The following is a 17,137-nucleotide window of genomic DNA, read 5'->3' as shown; positions in this document are numbered from 1 at the left end:
TAAAATTACAAATATTGTATACACAAAAACATTTAGAGACTAATGAATTTTCAACAACTTTTTATTTCCATATTGTGTAATGTGTAATTTCTTATACCATATATTATATCTTTATATCTTTTGAAAATATTTTTTCTATTTCACATTGTGTTATTATTTAAATAAATTTATTTATTTTAACCCGTGTGTTTACACGGATCTTAAAGCCATATTTAGTACACGTGAGTGATCCTTACAATATTTTTTTCTCTCTCCCTCTCTCTCATATTAAATATGCATTTCTTTTTCTTATTAATAGTTTCAGATTTTATTCTTTTTATCTATTTGATATGCTATATGCTCTTTTTAATAATTATTTCCTAGTTTAAAAAATTTAATACCAACATAAATATATTATTTGGTTTTATATAAATATATTGTATTAGTTATTAATATTAAACTTTTATAAGTAATTAATTTTCAAGTTGATTTAGATAAAATAATTAATTTCAAATTTCAAAGAAATAAATTTTCACTTAATGTTTATTTTGCAATGAAAATTAATAAAAGTTAAGATCAATCGCTTGAAATGGTTTGTTTATTTTTTTAGATATGGCCAGCTATGTGTTCCATTATTTAGAGTTGAAACAAAAAACAAATTGAAAAACTATTAATTTTAATATGAAGGAAAAAGTTACAAATTAAACTACAAATATTGTATACAAAGAAATATCTTGAGATTTATGTATTTTTATCTTTTTATTTTCATATTGTGTAATTTATTCTATCATATATTATATTTTTTATATGTTGAACATATTTTTTATATTTCGCATTGTGTTATTATTTAAATAAATTTATCTATTCTAACCCGTGTTTTACACGGGTACCTAACGTAGTTAACAATATATGATGCTTTTTGTTGACTGAGTTTCACTTAATTGCTAGAGTTTAAATTTTTTATCAATTACTGTGTAATACACGGGCCTCAAACTAGTATCATTATTATACTAGTTTTAGAGCCCGTGTTATACACGGGATAATTCAAATTATAAAATTATAAGTAAAACAAATAATTACATGGCGTATTTGAAAAAAAATGTATTACATCTATGCTTGTATCTATACAATGTGTACATAAATTGATTTTATTTATATCACAAAATGGTTTTTTTAAATGAACTTAATAAAAAAATGTCCGTGTAAAATCATACTCGAGAATGCTTCTTTCTATTGAAAAATTCATTCTCGGTGTCATATATGTATAATTGAATGGTTATGAATCAATTTCGAAAATAAGACTTATCATACGATAGTAGTTCTAACCACCCAGCCTAAATACAAAAGTGGCGTTACCTTTATTGATATATTTATCAATTTACCACCCATTAAAAGAAAGTAGGATATTAAATTGTAACAATGAATGTTCTTCAAGAACTATGTGTTTTCTGAGCTACACCATAAAAAAGATTTTGATAAGTTTCAGAGGGCTTCTTAACTTTGTCATAATAACAACATAAAAAATAACATGTTAACCCATTCAATTTTATGAATATTTTGTTTCATTTGAACATAGTTTTGCATGACATGCTTCCCGTACAACGTTCTAATCACAATTGAAGGAAAAATTAACGTTGACGTATATGTTTGAAATTTGATAAAAGTTAGAAGTATTGATAGGCATGGGGGAGGTATGTCGAAAGTGTTCGTAATCTTTTCTTAAGTTTTAATAGTTGGGGGAAAAATAGTCAATTTGCCAAATCCCAAACCTTTTGATTATTTCAAAAAATGCCCTTAAAAATAAACTTGAAACCCGAATCATGTTTAAAATTCTAACTTTCATACTTTTGACATTTTAAAGTCAACAATTTGAACCCATAACAAATTTGACGATAAATCTATTTTGCATTCTCAAACTTTTAAAAATACTCAAAATTTTCATTTTTTACCTGTAACAAAAATTGACCTAAATGTAGTTAACTTGTACCAAACAATCTATTTACCAACTTTTGACCCATAAAATCATATTTAACTTCCTCAAAAACCCAAAACAATTTTCATTTGAGAAACATGATTTGTTGTTGGTTTTTAAAATTCACCAAGTATTTTGAAATATATGGTAAAATAATATGTTAATATTTATATTTATAAAAATATATAAATATTATATAAATATAGTGTAAAAGAAAAGTGAATAATTATTGATTTATTAGGGTATATTAGTTTTGGAGGAAAAAAATTATAAGAATTAACCAAAACATAACAAGTGTCTCCATTTATTTTACTTTATTAGAATAGGTGGATATAGTATAGAAAAAACATAAAACGAACCATGTACAAAGTTTCTCTAATCCGCCTACAAAGTAGTGGCATTTTGTGTATTAGATGCATATGGAAGGGGCTTTTATAAAAAAAAGGCTAAATTTGAAAGATATATAAAGCCCAGAAGATTGAAACTCAACTGATTTCAAAATCAAAATCAAAATCAAAATCAAAAGCAAAAAGGAAAAAACACAAAGACAGATCGATCCAAAGGAAAGGGGGTTGGATTAACAAAACCCTAATATCTTCATCTTCAATAAACCCTTCACCGATTCGACTCAATACTGGTATGGTGTGATTTTGATTTTTGAATAACAATTGTACTTTTGTTGTTTACCGTCGGTCATTCAGATAGATGGCGTCAACGAGGAAGTCTAGAAGTGTCAACAGGCGCTATTCCGATTATGTTCACGTCTCTCCTACTAAAACTGCTGCTAATAAATCCACCGCCCCACAGGCCAGTTTTTACTTCACTTTGAATTCTCATTCTCATTCTTTTACACATGTATGCAGAGGCTTTGCTACTGTTAGGGGTCACCAAATTGGGTCTGATCGGTTGACCAGTTTAATGGTATTCTTATTGTAAATAACCTGGTCAGCTCTTACCCGATTTATGATCACCCCTAGTTACGGTCAGGTTTTAGGCATTCTTTTGCTGATTTAAGTAATATAGATATCAATACATAGCATTTACTAGTTCTTGACACTTCTCGCTGATTCTTTCTTTGTATTACTTTGTTCTTTAAATGGTTACATCCACCCAATCAGTGTTTTACTCTTTCAATAGAATTCTTCATTTTTGTTTGTTTTAGTTGCCTAATAATAATAATAATATTTCGGCTTCTTTTGTGCAGAAGAGGAAGCTTTCTGACATGTTAGGATCTCCATGGACTGATGAAGAGGTTGAGCGCTTCTATAAAGCTTACAGGAAGTATGGAAAAGACTGGAAGAAGGTTTATCTTCTTCTTTGTGGTTTAACTTTAATTATGAACATGACTGCTTTATAAAAAAATAAATTTGTGTCTGTGACATGCTGACATTACTTACAGTTTCTTAACGTGTTCAAGACAGAACCATGGCCAGTTGTATTTCACATTAGAATCTGATTAGCTGATGCATATGCTTTTCCTTCTTTCAAATTTTAGGTGGCTTCCATGGTGCGCACCAGGAACTCTGAAATGGTCGAGGCTCTCTACACTATGAATAGGGTAAATAATCATAATTCAACCTTCACTAAATTTCATTCTGTAGAATAAGCAATCGATTTTGGTGGGTTGGGTAACGGGGTAAATGGGTTGTGGTGGGTTGGGCCGACCCACAAAAAAGTTAATGCTTTAGAAATTTTCACTAAGTTTTGTGCTAACTATGATTACAAATATATATTAATATAATAATCAAATGTTTTTTTCTTAAAAGATGATGCAGATAGTTTAATGCACCCGAGTACACTTCGGCAATTATTTGGCACATTTCTTCTCTAGTTAAATCCTTTATCTTAACCCTGTTGACACTTTAGAGATAAAACATAGCCCAAATCGATCCATTTATAGGTAAACAGTTTGAAATGTTTGCCTCTAGTTATTCATAAAGGAGTTTTGTCATGCCAAATAAAAGTCTCATAATGACCAGACAAGTTTAAAATGAAACTTTTTGATAGGTATATGCCAGTGTTCTGACTTCAGATGAATTAAATTATCTAAGTTTAGCAAGTAATGTTTCAAGGACTCAAGGAGTATATTCTGTTTGTGCATTAATAATTAATTTGAAAAAGAAATATGCTAGTTGCATTAAGGCTTGGATTCCAGATTTGGGGGTAACATTGAGTAGGAATGTAGGATACACTAAAAGTGCTGAGCTGTCACACATGTCGTTAGTGACATGATAGATGCATGCCTATTTGGAAGTTAATGTGTATATGTATTTTGTAAAATAGATGCAAACCTATTTGAAAATGAATTTGATTGTTATCCTAGTATTAACTTCGGGGCTTCAAAGCTTACTTTTTGATGATCTGATAGCAACTTCTAGGCTTGAAGATTAACCATTTGACACTTCTAACTTGCAGGCGTATTTATCCTTGCCGGAGGGAACAGCTTCTGTGGTTGGGTTAGTTGCAATGGTGTCTGATCATTATAATGCCATGGTGAGATTGTATACACACTTTATTTAAATTGTTTTGTTGCTTTTGTGTTGATATTGCTAAGTATATACTTTGGTATTGTTTAAATACAGGGTCTTATGCATCGAATGCTATTAACACGATAAAAATTGTTTTACTTTTTTTGTGTTATACATTATCTTTTAAATATTTGCTAAATCTTCCATTTTGATAACTGCCTTCATTGTTATATACAAGTTATAACTTTTCCCCTTTTTCTATAACTTATGTTGCCCCTTTCAGTCCAACTGTTTACAATGTACTTCTGAAATATTATGTAAGATATTAAGGTCCTTCAATTGCCAGTACTATCCTTTTAAACTATGCTTTTAGTTCTTGTTTTACTGATTATGTTACTTTTATGGCGATAAAAGACACTCCTTTAACTGTATTGATAAATGAAATGCTGTCAACTAATGTAGTATATTAACAGGAAGGAAGTGATAATGATCAAGAGATCAATGACGTGTCAAAATTAACCCGCAGGCCTAAGAAACGCACGAACCAACCGCCTCAGCAAAATAATAAACCCGAAGATCAATTGCAATTTATGGTAGTTGGTTCACGTGATAGGTCTTTGCCACCATTGAGGAGAAGGGAATCTGATGGTATATTCCTTCAGTCATACACTTATACTATGATTGTCCTATTGTCATTCAAATTCTCTCTCTCTTTGCTTGATATATTGTTATTTATGTAAAATTCACTGCTAATTGTTTTAAATATAATGTAGGATGTACTGTTAGGAAAAGGACACCTCGCTTCCCTATTAACCACTTATCAAGAAGAGATAACAGCGGGAGTTATGTCTCACCACACAAAAGAGGCCAAAAGAGAGATGCTGATGATGTGGCGCATGGTGCTGCCTTGGCGTTAACTGAGGCTTTACAAAGAGGAGGCTCCCCTCAAGTTTCTCAATCACCACACCACATGAAAACCACACCTTCGAAGGGCAGACAAAAAATTGTAATAATTTGATTACTTTTCTTATATACTCCCAGAGTATAGGGTGTGCACGGGGCCGTTTGGGTCGGTTTTGGCCAAACAGAACCAAAAAGCCAAAATTCGGTTTTTGGGTTCTTGAAAAGCGTTCGGTTTTTGGTTTTTCAGTCTCCACAATGGGCTTGGTTTGGGTTAGTTTTTCTGGCTTTGCCATTTGGGCTTGAAATTTTGGGCCGAAAAATGACCCAAAATAATGAAGTGGGCCTAAATTTTTTCTGATTCTTTGCACATTTGGTCCTGAAATTATGGGCCCAAAAAACTGACCCGAAATAATTAATTTGGGTCTGAAACTTTGGGCCTATTTTTTTTTAAATTGATGATTACACGTGTGGGCTACACTGTTTATTAGTTTTCTTATAAGTTACTTAACATTAAAAAGTAAAAATAAAATTCATATATTTAATAAATTTATATATTTAATAACTAAAGTCAGTTTTTTACGGGCTTTGTTATAATAGTCGGTTTGATTTTTTCAGCTTTCAGTACATGCGAAGTTTGGTTCAGTTATAAATGGTTTGATTTTTTCTGTTTTCAATACACGCAAAACCCAAACGGAATACGAAATTCGGAAACATTAACCAACCCATTAGTTTTGGGTTGGGTTCGGTTATGCTTGTTTATTTCGGTTACGGATCGATTATTTCGGTTACATGCACACCACTAAAAGAAATATTCTTTTAGTAAGGTTATTTGTTTACTGAAAAAGTTTGAGGACTGGATAAAATTATTTCATTTGGCGGGGCTATCTTCTACCGTACTCTCTTTATGTATGACATTGCATTTGCAGTTGGACACATTGAGGACAAAGCTTCATGGTAGTTTAATTGATGAAGACGGTTTTGAGGGCAGTTCAGGAAGCGGGGGAGCTGAAAATGAAGAAATTTATCAGAAAGGGAAAAAGTTACATAATCGAAAAGACGATAATGAATTTGATGATGGTGTGGAAGCATGCAGTGGTACAGATGAAAATATTGAGCAATCTTCATCACAAGGTAAAAGAAAAAGGAACAAAAAGCATTTCTTCAAAGGTAAAATGGCTAATAGCTTTAATTTAGTTTTGTAAATGTAAAGGATATTAAATATGATCACCCATTTTGCAGGTCTTTGATTATTACAAAACAATAATACATTTTAGTTATTGTGTTTATAATAGGATTAGTTCTTAATTCGTTACACTTTTATTATTTGTGCAGATGAAAGTTCTGGCTTGGATGCACTACAGACGTTGGCTGACTTGTCACTGATGATACAGTCTGGTAAACACATACTGCTTATAGGTTTTGGTGTAACACTATTCGCTTTGACATTTTATATCAAGTTTGGTGTATATTTTGATCACATTAAGTTCCTATACGTTTGGTTTTAACTCTTTATGACAATGTCTTTAATGCCATAGATTGATGAATCTGTATAACTGTTAAATGTTAAGAGTTAATTTATACAAATTATATATATATATATATATATATATATATAGGATTAGTATCTATCTATCTATATATATATATATATTAAAACAATTTTGCTGAGCTATTATAAAACAAGCCCAATATTGAATGTCAGTTTTAATATTTTATTTTGCATTTATAGTTATTTTAAGTATGTTTTAATGTAATTAGTTTGCTAAGTAATAACTACATATATAAAATTAAAGGCACAAAATATAGGTAATTTCAATTGTAAATAAGTAGTCTAATTTAAAAAATTAATTAAATTATAAAATAAATAATTAAATTAATGTATACAAACAGTATGTAATTAAGTTTGTAACTAAAATATGCTATCAAAATAAGTTATACTAAAAAAAAAACATTCAGACATGGTTTTTGATTTCAGACCCATAAACAGCTTCCCAATATAATGATTTTACATTTTAATGATACGTTTGCATTCTCTGTCTGAAGAATCACCGGTATTGAAAGAGGATAAGCCACCAACTGCTTCAACTTCTCACCAAAGAAACAAAACCAAGGTGCCAGCTGGCATTGAGAAAGCACTTACCGAGTTTTGCAGATCCGATGCTTCTAAAATTGGAAAGTTCAAACCGGGAAGGGAATCAAAAGTTGATTACAAGGCTTTATCCACAGGAAAACAACTATACCAGTCTACTAATAAATCATCAAAAAGAAAAAACAAATCGTTTGAGGTAAGTTAGATAAAAATATAAATCATCTTCCAGTTTTTTTATTGCTAACTAGATATGCTGTTATGATATATTTGTTTCTTATGTATTATGTATTTAGGCCCCTGAAAATGAAGAAGAAAAATGTGCAAATAAAGTCATAGGCACCAAAGAAGAAATTGCACCTTCAAAGATAAGTAAATCTACAAAACTTGTGGAGTATTCTTCTTCAAATAGTAACACATCAAGAACAGGAGCTGCTGACTCAGCAATATCAACAGCACTGCCATCCAAACGACGAAACAAACGCAAGGCGACTCCAAATAGAGTGACAAAGGTTAATTCAAAAGAGAAACCCAATAAAAAGATCAGCCGCAACTTAAAGGTTATTCCTCAACTTTCTTTATTGTCTATTTGTCTCGGTTAACAGAATTTGTAACTGAAATAAGGTTTTGACTTTCGCAGGATAAGGCTACTGGTTACCTTTCATCATCTACGGTGCGCAGATGGGCCACATACGAGTGGTTTTATAGTGCAATTGATTACCCTTGGTTTGCTAAACGGGAGTTTGTAGAATATTTAGATCATGTCTGGTTAGGTCACATTCCAAGATTAACCAAGGTTGAGTGGAGTGTCATAAGAAGGTGCATTATTTTAATTATTATTATTTATCATGGATTAATTTCATATATACCCAACTATAACTAAAAATATCATACAAACCCACTTTAGTGAATTTTTACTTAATGACCATTCTACCTCTTTCCATTATATTTGTTTAATTCCTAATTTTTATTTGGATTTTGATTGACATCGACGATAGCAGGCTAACCAAACCATCATCCCTCATTTGTTGTTGTTATTATTATTATTAATTATATTGTTATCTATTTATGTTTTCATAATTTTATTCCAGTTCATTGGGGAAGCCTCGGAGGTTCTCAACAAATTTCTTACGTGAAGAAAGGGAAAAACTTTGGCAGTATCGGGAGTCGGTTAGGAAACATTACACCGAGCTTCGAAATGGGACACGAGAAGGATTACCAACCGACTTGGCCCGCCCATTGGCTGTTGGTCAACGCGTGGTTGCAATTCACCCAGAGTCCAGAGAAGTTCATGATGGAAGTGTGCTAATTGTTGATCATGATAAGTGCAGGATACAGTTTGATCGACCCGAATTAGGTGTTGCATTTGTTAAGGTATGGTCATGGACCCCACTTTAATTCAGTTATTTATGTGCTCAATATTAACTATTTTTTTCTGATAGGATGTCAATTGTATGCCATCAAACCTGTTGGATAACATGCCTGAAGCTTTGAGGAGAGAGAACAATGCACTATATAGATTTACTATGAACTCTAGAGAGACAAGGTTGCCTCAATCAGTTACTGGATCGTTGATGTTACATACTTCAAGTGAACAGGGTCCCACCATTGCCATGATGAGTCAGCGGCAGGTCTGTTACTGAAACTCTAAATAATAGTTGTTGCATCTGCATTTCAAGATATAAGTTATAGGGATTGAACAGTGAATGTTTCTTTAGGGACATAACGGGCCTGTTGCCCCTGTCGTTTCTCAAATACAGTCAAGAGAAACTGATATACGTGCACTTTCTGAGCTTACTCGTGCTCTAGATAAAAAGGTAATGAGATTTCTGTTTAATATATATTAGGGAAAATTGCACAAATGGTCCTTGTGGTTTGACCATATTGCAAGTTTGGTCCCCAAATTTTAATGATGTATATCCGGAAGTTATATACTTGAATTTCAGGAGGCGATATTAACGGAGCTTAAGCTTGTAAACGATGGCTTGATGAATCACAAAAACGAGACAGAAACGGAGATGAAGGTATCTGAAAGCTTCAAAAAGGAATATGCAATGGTACTTGTGCAGCTAAAGGAAGCTAGCGAGCAGGCATGTTTCTGATTTTGATATTATTTTGCTGACACATGTGATTGTTTTTTTACGTGATGAAATGTGGAAATATTGTCTCAGGTTACTTTGGCTCTTCTAAATTTGAGACAACGTAACACATACCCGGTAAACCATTTGCCTCCGTGGCAGAAGGTCCAATCCAGTTATGCTGGTGTTGGTGGTCCTATGAGTTCTGTTGACAATTTTACATCCAGTAATCAGTTGTCGTCTAATGTTGTTGAAGTTGTGAATGGCTCAAGACTTGAAGCACACAAACTTGTACATACTGCCATGCAGGTAATCAGAAGTTCTGAAATCTTCTGTGTGTGTGTGTGTATATATGTAATAGGAATATTTTATGACCTGATACCCTTAATTTTCTTGAACTTTAAAATCTCATTTATATCCATTTTAAGTCATCTTTTTTACTTCTTTTTCGGTTTTTACTTTCATTTTCATTTTTAATTTTGTACTGCTTTTCCAATTGGCTGATTTTCAGCGAACTGGGCCAAATAATATATAGACCAAGGATCGGACATGCTATTCTTCATTATTTTCATAAATGTGCTGTCCATTTTTTTTGTTATGAACCACAAAAATATATGAAGAAATAGGATATTTAAGAAGGATATTATATCGAGTCAATTGGAAAAACAATAATAAAAGCGTTATATAAAATGAAAAATGGAAACAGAAACAGTACAAAGATGAATTAGAAAATAGATAATAATAAAACTATTAAGTTTTAAGAAAGTTAAGTGTGACATGGCCGTATTATGAATTATTTTTTATGAACTATGTTAAAATGGATTTATATGAATATGATATTTTAAATTTGATTGGATATATACGATATTTCACAAGTTTTGTAAGAATATATATAGCAGGCCCGGTCCAAGGGAGGGGCGAAGTGGGCTACAGCCCAAGGCCCTGTCTCCCTTGGTGGCCCGAAACTTTAGAAACAAAAATATATTATATTATATATATATATATATATATAGGGATAGGTTATTGTAAAAAGACAATGTTTTCTAGGAATGGCAAGAATAATCATGGGCCATTAGATTAGGGGATCCAAGGGTTGAGATTTAAAATTACCAAAAACCGACATAGTTTCCTAGAATTACTCTTTCACTGTTATAACCGACATAGTTTCCTAGAATTATTCTTTTACCATAGGTTTTAATGCCAAATGTCAAAAATATATTGGTTCTTACCATTCTTAGGAAACTCTTTATTCTTATTTGAACCCTTTTCTATATATATATATATAAAATATTGTTTTAGAGAGAAGTTACAATTAATTAATTGTACATGGTGGAGTGAACAAGCCTTCATTTTTGTTTCAAGAGCATGCATGTTCGAGTCTTCACCTGATATTTTTGTAACTGTTTTTTTAAATCAAAATGCTAACTAAAGGTAAAAAAAAAATATGCCCCATTTTTGGTCCCAAACACAGACGCTTATTAGATTGCCCAATGAATTTAGTTATTTCCGATTGTTGACTTTACTTATTTGTGATTTGTTTTCATTGCTTATTTTATCGTATTTTATGTATCATATTTTATTATGCGCGACCTGACCCGTTAGCCCATCTAGATCATAATTTTACCATTACCATTAATCATTTAAATCGTTAATGCTATTGAGAACGATATATCAGAGAGTATGTATTACAAGGAGTTGATCAAGATTTTTGCTTCAAAAAATGCTATGAGGCTCACGATTCATTTAAGTATTTAAATTAATTCATTTTGTTATAATACTTTTTATTTTGTTTAGTGTTATCACAATTATTTAAATTATATATGAGTTATTGAGTTTATATAATTTAGGGGCCTACTTTTTTACTAACCCCGAGCCCAAAAGTTTTAAGTGATTCTCGGAGATGGCTCTGATATATAGTATTTAAAATTTGGTGCCCATACAATATATATGTGTGTGTGTAACCAAGAGCATATGCGGTTCTCACAGTTAACTGCCTAAAACTGAACACATCCATATAAATATACGTAACATAAGCCGTCACTATCTTAATCGAGGTTGATTAAAGTTGATTAAATTGTAACCTAATGAATGTAACAGGCAATGTCTAAAATCCAGGCGGATCAAAGTGTTCCATCAAGTGTTGCAGCAGTTTTTGAATCTCTAGGTGCGCGAAAAAACCCAACTGAATACGGGCCATCAACATTCAGACCATCAGAACAAGGCAACGGGGTTGTTGCATATAAAAACACCCTGGACCCTTCACAGCCTTTGGATTCCAAGTCGCGGGGTGATTCCGAGGCAACAATCTTGTCTGATCTTATCGTGTCGTGTGTTGCTACATATCGGACGATACAGGTGAGTAATATATTTTACAAACTACAACATTTTGGAAAAAAAAAATAAAAAAAAAGCTCAGACAATCAAAATTGAACCGTTTTGGTTTGGTATTTTTGTGTAGATGTGTAGTGAAAGACAGTACCCGCCAGGTGATGTGGTTCAAATGATAGATTCGGCTTTTACACAGTTACAACCGCAGTGCTCTGAAAACCTTGGGATATATAGGGAGATAGAAATGTGCATGGGAAGAGTTAAAACTCAGATACTTGCTCTTGTTCCATCCTAAATTCCTAATCTTAGGCTTATATCATTATCATTAATAGTTATTGTTACTTATACAACGTCAACCCTAGTTGTTTTATTCTACAGTTTTATTTGTATCTTCGTATTCAGTTAATCGGTATTGTTTACTTTTTGATAGAAATGTATTCTAATCTTCATTGCTTATTCTTTGTTATAGAAATTCATTTGCCAAATCTCATAACATTTACAACTTTGTTGAGATTTGATTTTTATTGAAGTGTTTAAATGAAGCTTGATGTAGTTAATGCAAAGAGATTAGCTTCTTCAGCTGTGTTAAAAAAGTGTTTAGAAAGTAGAAACCAACACGTACCGGCTTGGACAATGACTTGTTTTAATTACGTTAGTGTGGTAATTTTGGATTCTTAATGTCTTCTCCATGGGATTTGTCCATTGCTTTTATTTTTCTTTAAAGTAAGGCTGGCCAGTATATACTAGTGGGCAAACCCCACTGGTCCGACATGGCAGCTCAAGTGGCAACCCTTATGCGAAGGGTCACCCTGGAACATAGCCCCGTCTAACCTCTGATGGTCAGTGGCGCTAGAGGTGCACAAAAAAACCGGTTCCTGTTCGTACCCGGTATACCTAATACCCGGTTTGGGTTTTATTTTACCCGGAAAACCCTACATAGGTCTAAATATCCTCTTAGAAATTGGTTCATACCCGGTTCTGGTTCGTACCCGGAATAACCAGTTCCACCGGGTTTTTGCGACCTAAGGTTGCGGTTCAAAATATAGCCGTTGGAACCGGTTTTTGAGCTACTAAAACTATATAAAGGGGTCTTTGATCAATTGTTTTACCACCCCAACTTAAAAACACCAAAAAAACTTATCGGTTTACACTCGTTTTGACACTCCTGACGAACCTACATACGCCTCCAATTTTTTTCACTTCCACCACCACTTGTTATTATGGCAAGCAAAAAACAAGGGCAAAAGGAAGGCAACTTCCGCTTTCGTTTTTTATTGATCCGGTTCTTGTTGAAGATGACCTTGAAGTTGTAAGGGTCATCCCTCATAACCGCAACGAAGACGTATGGCAGAATTGGAATTGGGATTCGAACTCAACTTTAGAAAAGCACATCAAAAATAAATTTTGCAAGGTGTTGAAACAAGTTCCCGCAACGGACCAAGTCGAATTGGGTCGAGATGGGACACTATTTCGTTACAACATGAAAGCGGTTCACGATAGGATGACGAAGTTTGAGATTCAACAAGGTTTGCCGTTTAACCACTTCGAAAACCCTCAATTGACGGCTATGATTCGAGAGACTCTTCAACTGCGCTACACCCATGTAAGTCGTACCACCCTTAGATGTCATTGTCTAAAGTTGTCAGAACGTGCAAAAAAAGATTTAATTGAGTTTTTTGCAACTATACAAACGGGTGTCAATTTAACTAGTGATGTTTGGTCGACACCACATGAGTTACCGGAATCGTACCTTTGTGTCACCGCTCATTGGGTTGATCCGATAACTTGGCAACTGATGAAACGCACCATCGCGTTTGAAAACTTTCCGTTTCCATATACAGCCGAAAAATTGTTTGAAATTTTGGATGAGGTAATAACGACTTATAACTTGAGGAAAAACAAATATTTTCAATATCGTTTGATAACCCAACAAACAATGCAAAGGCGGTTGAAAAATTTTATATAAAATATACACCACCTTGTACGGAAAGTTTTTCATGCTCAATGTGTTGCCCACATTATCAATTTGGTTGCTCAAGAAGGTCTTGCCAATAAACCATGGAAGCCAGTTTGAGATGCTTTAGATATATGTTATAAGATGTTTTCAAAAGTGGGTAAAGAAGACATCTTGAATATAAAAACTATTACAAGTTAGTTGAAAGAAAATATTTGGGGTCGAATTGGGACGTTCCAACCCGTTGGAACTCAACTTGTAATAAGCAATCTTGTGCTTTTTCCCAACAAGAAACATTACAAGTGTATCATAAAACTCTTGTGGATCGGTGCAAACAACTATCGGCTATTTCTTGGAGTATCCTGATGTTTTCAAAAACACAACAACTAAATTGTCGGGGATTTATTATCCTACTAGTTGTTGGGCGTTGCAAGAATTATATAACATCTCATTGAATTTCAAAGAGTTTGAAAACAAGAATTTATCTTTTCAAAAATATTGTTGAGCCAATGAAGAAGAAGTTCCAAAAATATTTTGAAGACATACTACTGATTTTACTTGTGCCGCCGCTTTAAATCCCTACTTGAATGTTGCTGGCGTTGAGGCGTTGATCGAGGAAATAGAAATGAGTTTAACTAAAATGAATTACTTGTTTAGGACAATCCATCGTGATTCTACGCCTCGTTTGTTCTACTCTTTCAAACTTTCATCCTCATTTTCAAGGTGAGTTTCTCACATCCTCTTTTTAACGCTTTTACATTTTGGGGGTAGCATATATATCCTACAAATTCAAAGCATTTACTATTTCGTTTACAAACTACAATTCATATCATGGACTTGCGTTGTACTTGATTACTTACTCAAAACTTACTTGCACGTGGTATCCTCATAAGTATGATCATACGCCCCCCTTTGCACGTAACACCATTTTATTATGAGTGAAAAGGGCCTCATTATCCGAGTACGTTGGTTGTTACTAACTGGAAAGGACCTTGCTTGCTCGATTATCTGAGTACGTTGGCTGTTACCAACTGAAAAGGACCTTACTTGCGCGATTATTACACTTGACTCATGGAATTGTATGTTTTATATTATATATATCAAAACTTGTGTGAACTCACCAACTATTCGTTTAGTTGACCTTTATTTTATATATATATATATGCTACAAGGACCGTTATTAGAGGATAACACTCGGAGAAGACCTTAGAATTTAGGGTATTTTAAATAAATGGATAAGTTGTTTAATTGTTATTATTTTACTTGTATTTCTTTATTTTCAAATTTATGTATAGATGCTGAAAATAATTAATAATAATATTGTCACTTAATAGTGTCACATGTGTTTTGAAAAATCTGTACGTCACCCTCAGGCGTTTCCGTTTAAGCCGGGGTGCTACACTTAATTGCTTGCTGGAAAAGGTTTAACATTTTCTTCTCCCTAAAAGTGTAGCTTTATCCCTTTTTTATATATGTGAAATTCGGTAGTTACTTCCATTCTCATTCTTTGGGATTAGGTACTCCTCTTCCATAGCTATCCATGTATCGTAGTTCAACGCCTAAACATACGTCTCGAACTTATCAGCCATGGAGCAATCCTCCATTCTTAACAACTTAGGCGGTTTGTTCGAGGTTCCATCTCATTCTCGAGGTTAAGTTTTTAAAGTAAACTTGAAGGTTGAGAAACAAAAGCGTTCAAATTATCCATGTTCACAACTTGGTCAACGGATATGTTTACTTGGTCAACAATCTGGTCAACATGTAAGTACCCAATTCATCGTATAAGTTCTGAATAGCGTATAAGATCCCGAATCAACATATAAGTCCAAAGGTCAAACATATGGTCAATGGATAAGCCTTATACGCCCCGAAAGATATGCGTTCTGAACTTATGCGCCGCGAATGTCAACTTTTGTGTAAGACCCTGAATCCCGGGAATCCTACAGTTGGTAATCACGTCCACAAATTCACAAAAATTTAAAAAAAAAACCAAATGATTTATTTTATTTAAAACAAGTTCAGAGTAAATAACAGCGGAAAAAGTGTAAGTATTTAAAAATCCCAAACGCGTGTACAAGTGTCCAAAATCAAATAAAAATAAAATGTCTGTTTTATTTGAAATCCTTGACCAGAAATGCCTTCAACCTTCCGAGTAGTATCCAGCACGTCCAAGCGATAACCTCCAACCCATAACCTGACAATCAATCTAACATACACACAAAGTCAGCTAGAGCTGAGTGAGTTCAAGTTTTCATAAACGACATTCGTTAAACAATTTAAATTGAGTATGAAATGTAGGGGAAAATCATGAGTAATTAGTTATATAATTTTTCTTTGTCAAATCATGGGTCCATAAAATCATAAATAATTCTTCTTAATCAAATCATAAATGAATAAAATAATAAGTATCTTTTCTTGATCGAACACGCAACACGGGCCTCCTCACCCCGAGTCTTCCCCGAGTAATATATTTGACCCCGCCGCGGTTTAACAAAAACCAACAAAATCATGCAACACGAGCCTCCTCACCCCGGGTCATCCCCAAGTAATATATTTGACTCGGTGATAGTTTAATAAAACAAAAATCACGCAACACGAGCCTCCTCACCCCGGGTCATCCCCGAGTAATATATTTGACTCGGTCACGGTTTAACATACCTAAACACGTGATACGGGCCTCCTCACCCGGGTCTTCCCCGAGTAATATATTTGACCCGACCACGGTTTACAGAACGGCGGGCCTCCTCACCCCGGGTCATCCCCAAGTAATATATTTGACCCGCTGGGACATAAACATGCAACACGGGCCTCCTCACCCCGGGTCTTCCCCAAGTAATATATTTGACCCCGCCGCGGTTTAACAAAAACCAACAAAATCATGCAACACGAGCCTCCTCACCCCAGGTCATCCCCAAGTAATATATTTGACTCGGTCATAGTTTAATAAGACAAAAATCACGCAACACGAGCCTCCTCACCCCGGGTCATCCCCGAGTAATATATTTGACTCGGTCACGGTTTAACATACCTAAACACGTGATACGAGCCTCCTCACCCCGGGTCTTTCCCGAGTAATATATTTGACCCGACCACGGTTTACAGAACGGCGGGCCTCCTCACCCCGGGTCATCCCCAAGTAATATATTTGACCCGCTGGGACATAAACATGCAACACGAGCCTCCCCACCCCGGGTCTTCCCCGAGTAATATATTTGACCCGGTCACAGTTTACCAACACATACACATTCACATACACACTTATAAACATCTAATTCAAACATTCAACCAAACCATATCATCACATTCAATCCATAAATAATGGATAATCTAGGAATCAATATTAGGCCTAATAGTATCCTCGAGCCTAGA

General features: G+C 33.9%; 1 pseudogene across 1 annotated transcript; it reads left to right on the top strand.

The window, feature by feature from the left end:
• The first annotated feature begins 3,158 nt into the window (after nucleotides 1–3,158).
• On the top strand, nucleotides 3,159–12,123 carry LOC143626774 (protein ALWAYS EARLY 3-like; annotated as a pseudogene). The gene is made up of 17 exons (XR_013152483.1): nucleotides 3,159–3,254; nucleotides 3,447–3,509; nucleotides 4,367–4,444; nucleotides 4,893–5,067; nucleotides 5,193–5,425; nucleotides 6,249–6,489; nucleotides 6,655–6,717; nucleotides 7,366–7,607; nucleotides 7,705–7,991; nucleotides 8,033–8,227; nucleotides 8,500–8,782; nucleotides 8,851–9,039; nucleotides 9,127–9,225; nucleotides 9,355–9,498; nucleotides 9,580–9,795; nucleotides 11,584–11,841; nucleotides 11,945–12,123. The product of XR_013152483.1 is annotated as a protein ALWAYS EARLY 3-like (transcript).
• The last annotated feature ends 5,014 nt before the right edge of the window (nucleotides 12,124–17,137 follow it).

This window comes from Bidens hawaiensis, unplaced genomic scaffold (genome assembly GCF_021521415.1).
Source record: "Bidens hawaiensis isolate Kalapana, Puna unplaced genomic scaffold, B.hawaiensis_p1.1 tig00004497_1, whole genome shotgun sequence".
Classification (NCBI taxonomy): Eukaryota; Viridiplantae; Streptophyta; class Magnoliopsida; order Asterales; family Asteraceae; genus Bidens; species Bidens hawaiensis.
The sequence above is the reverse complement of the archived record's forward strand: the minus strand, read 5'-3'. Positions and strand labels throughout refer to the sequence as shown.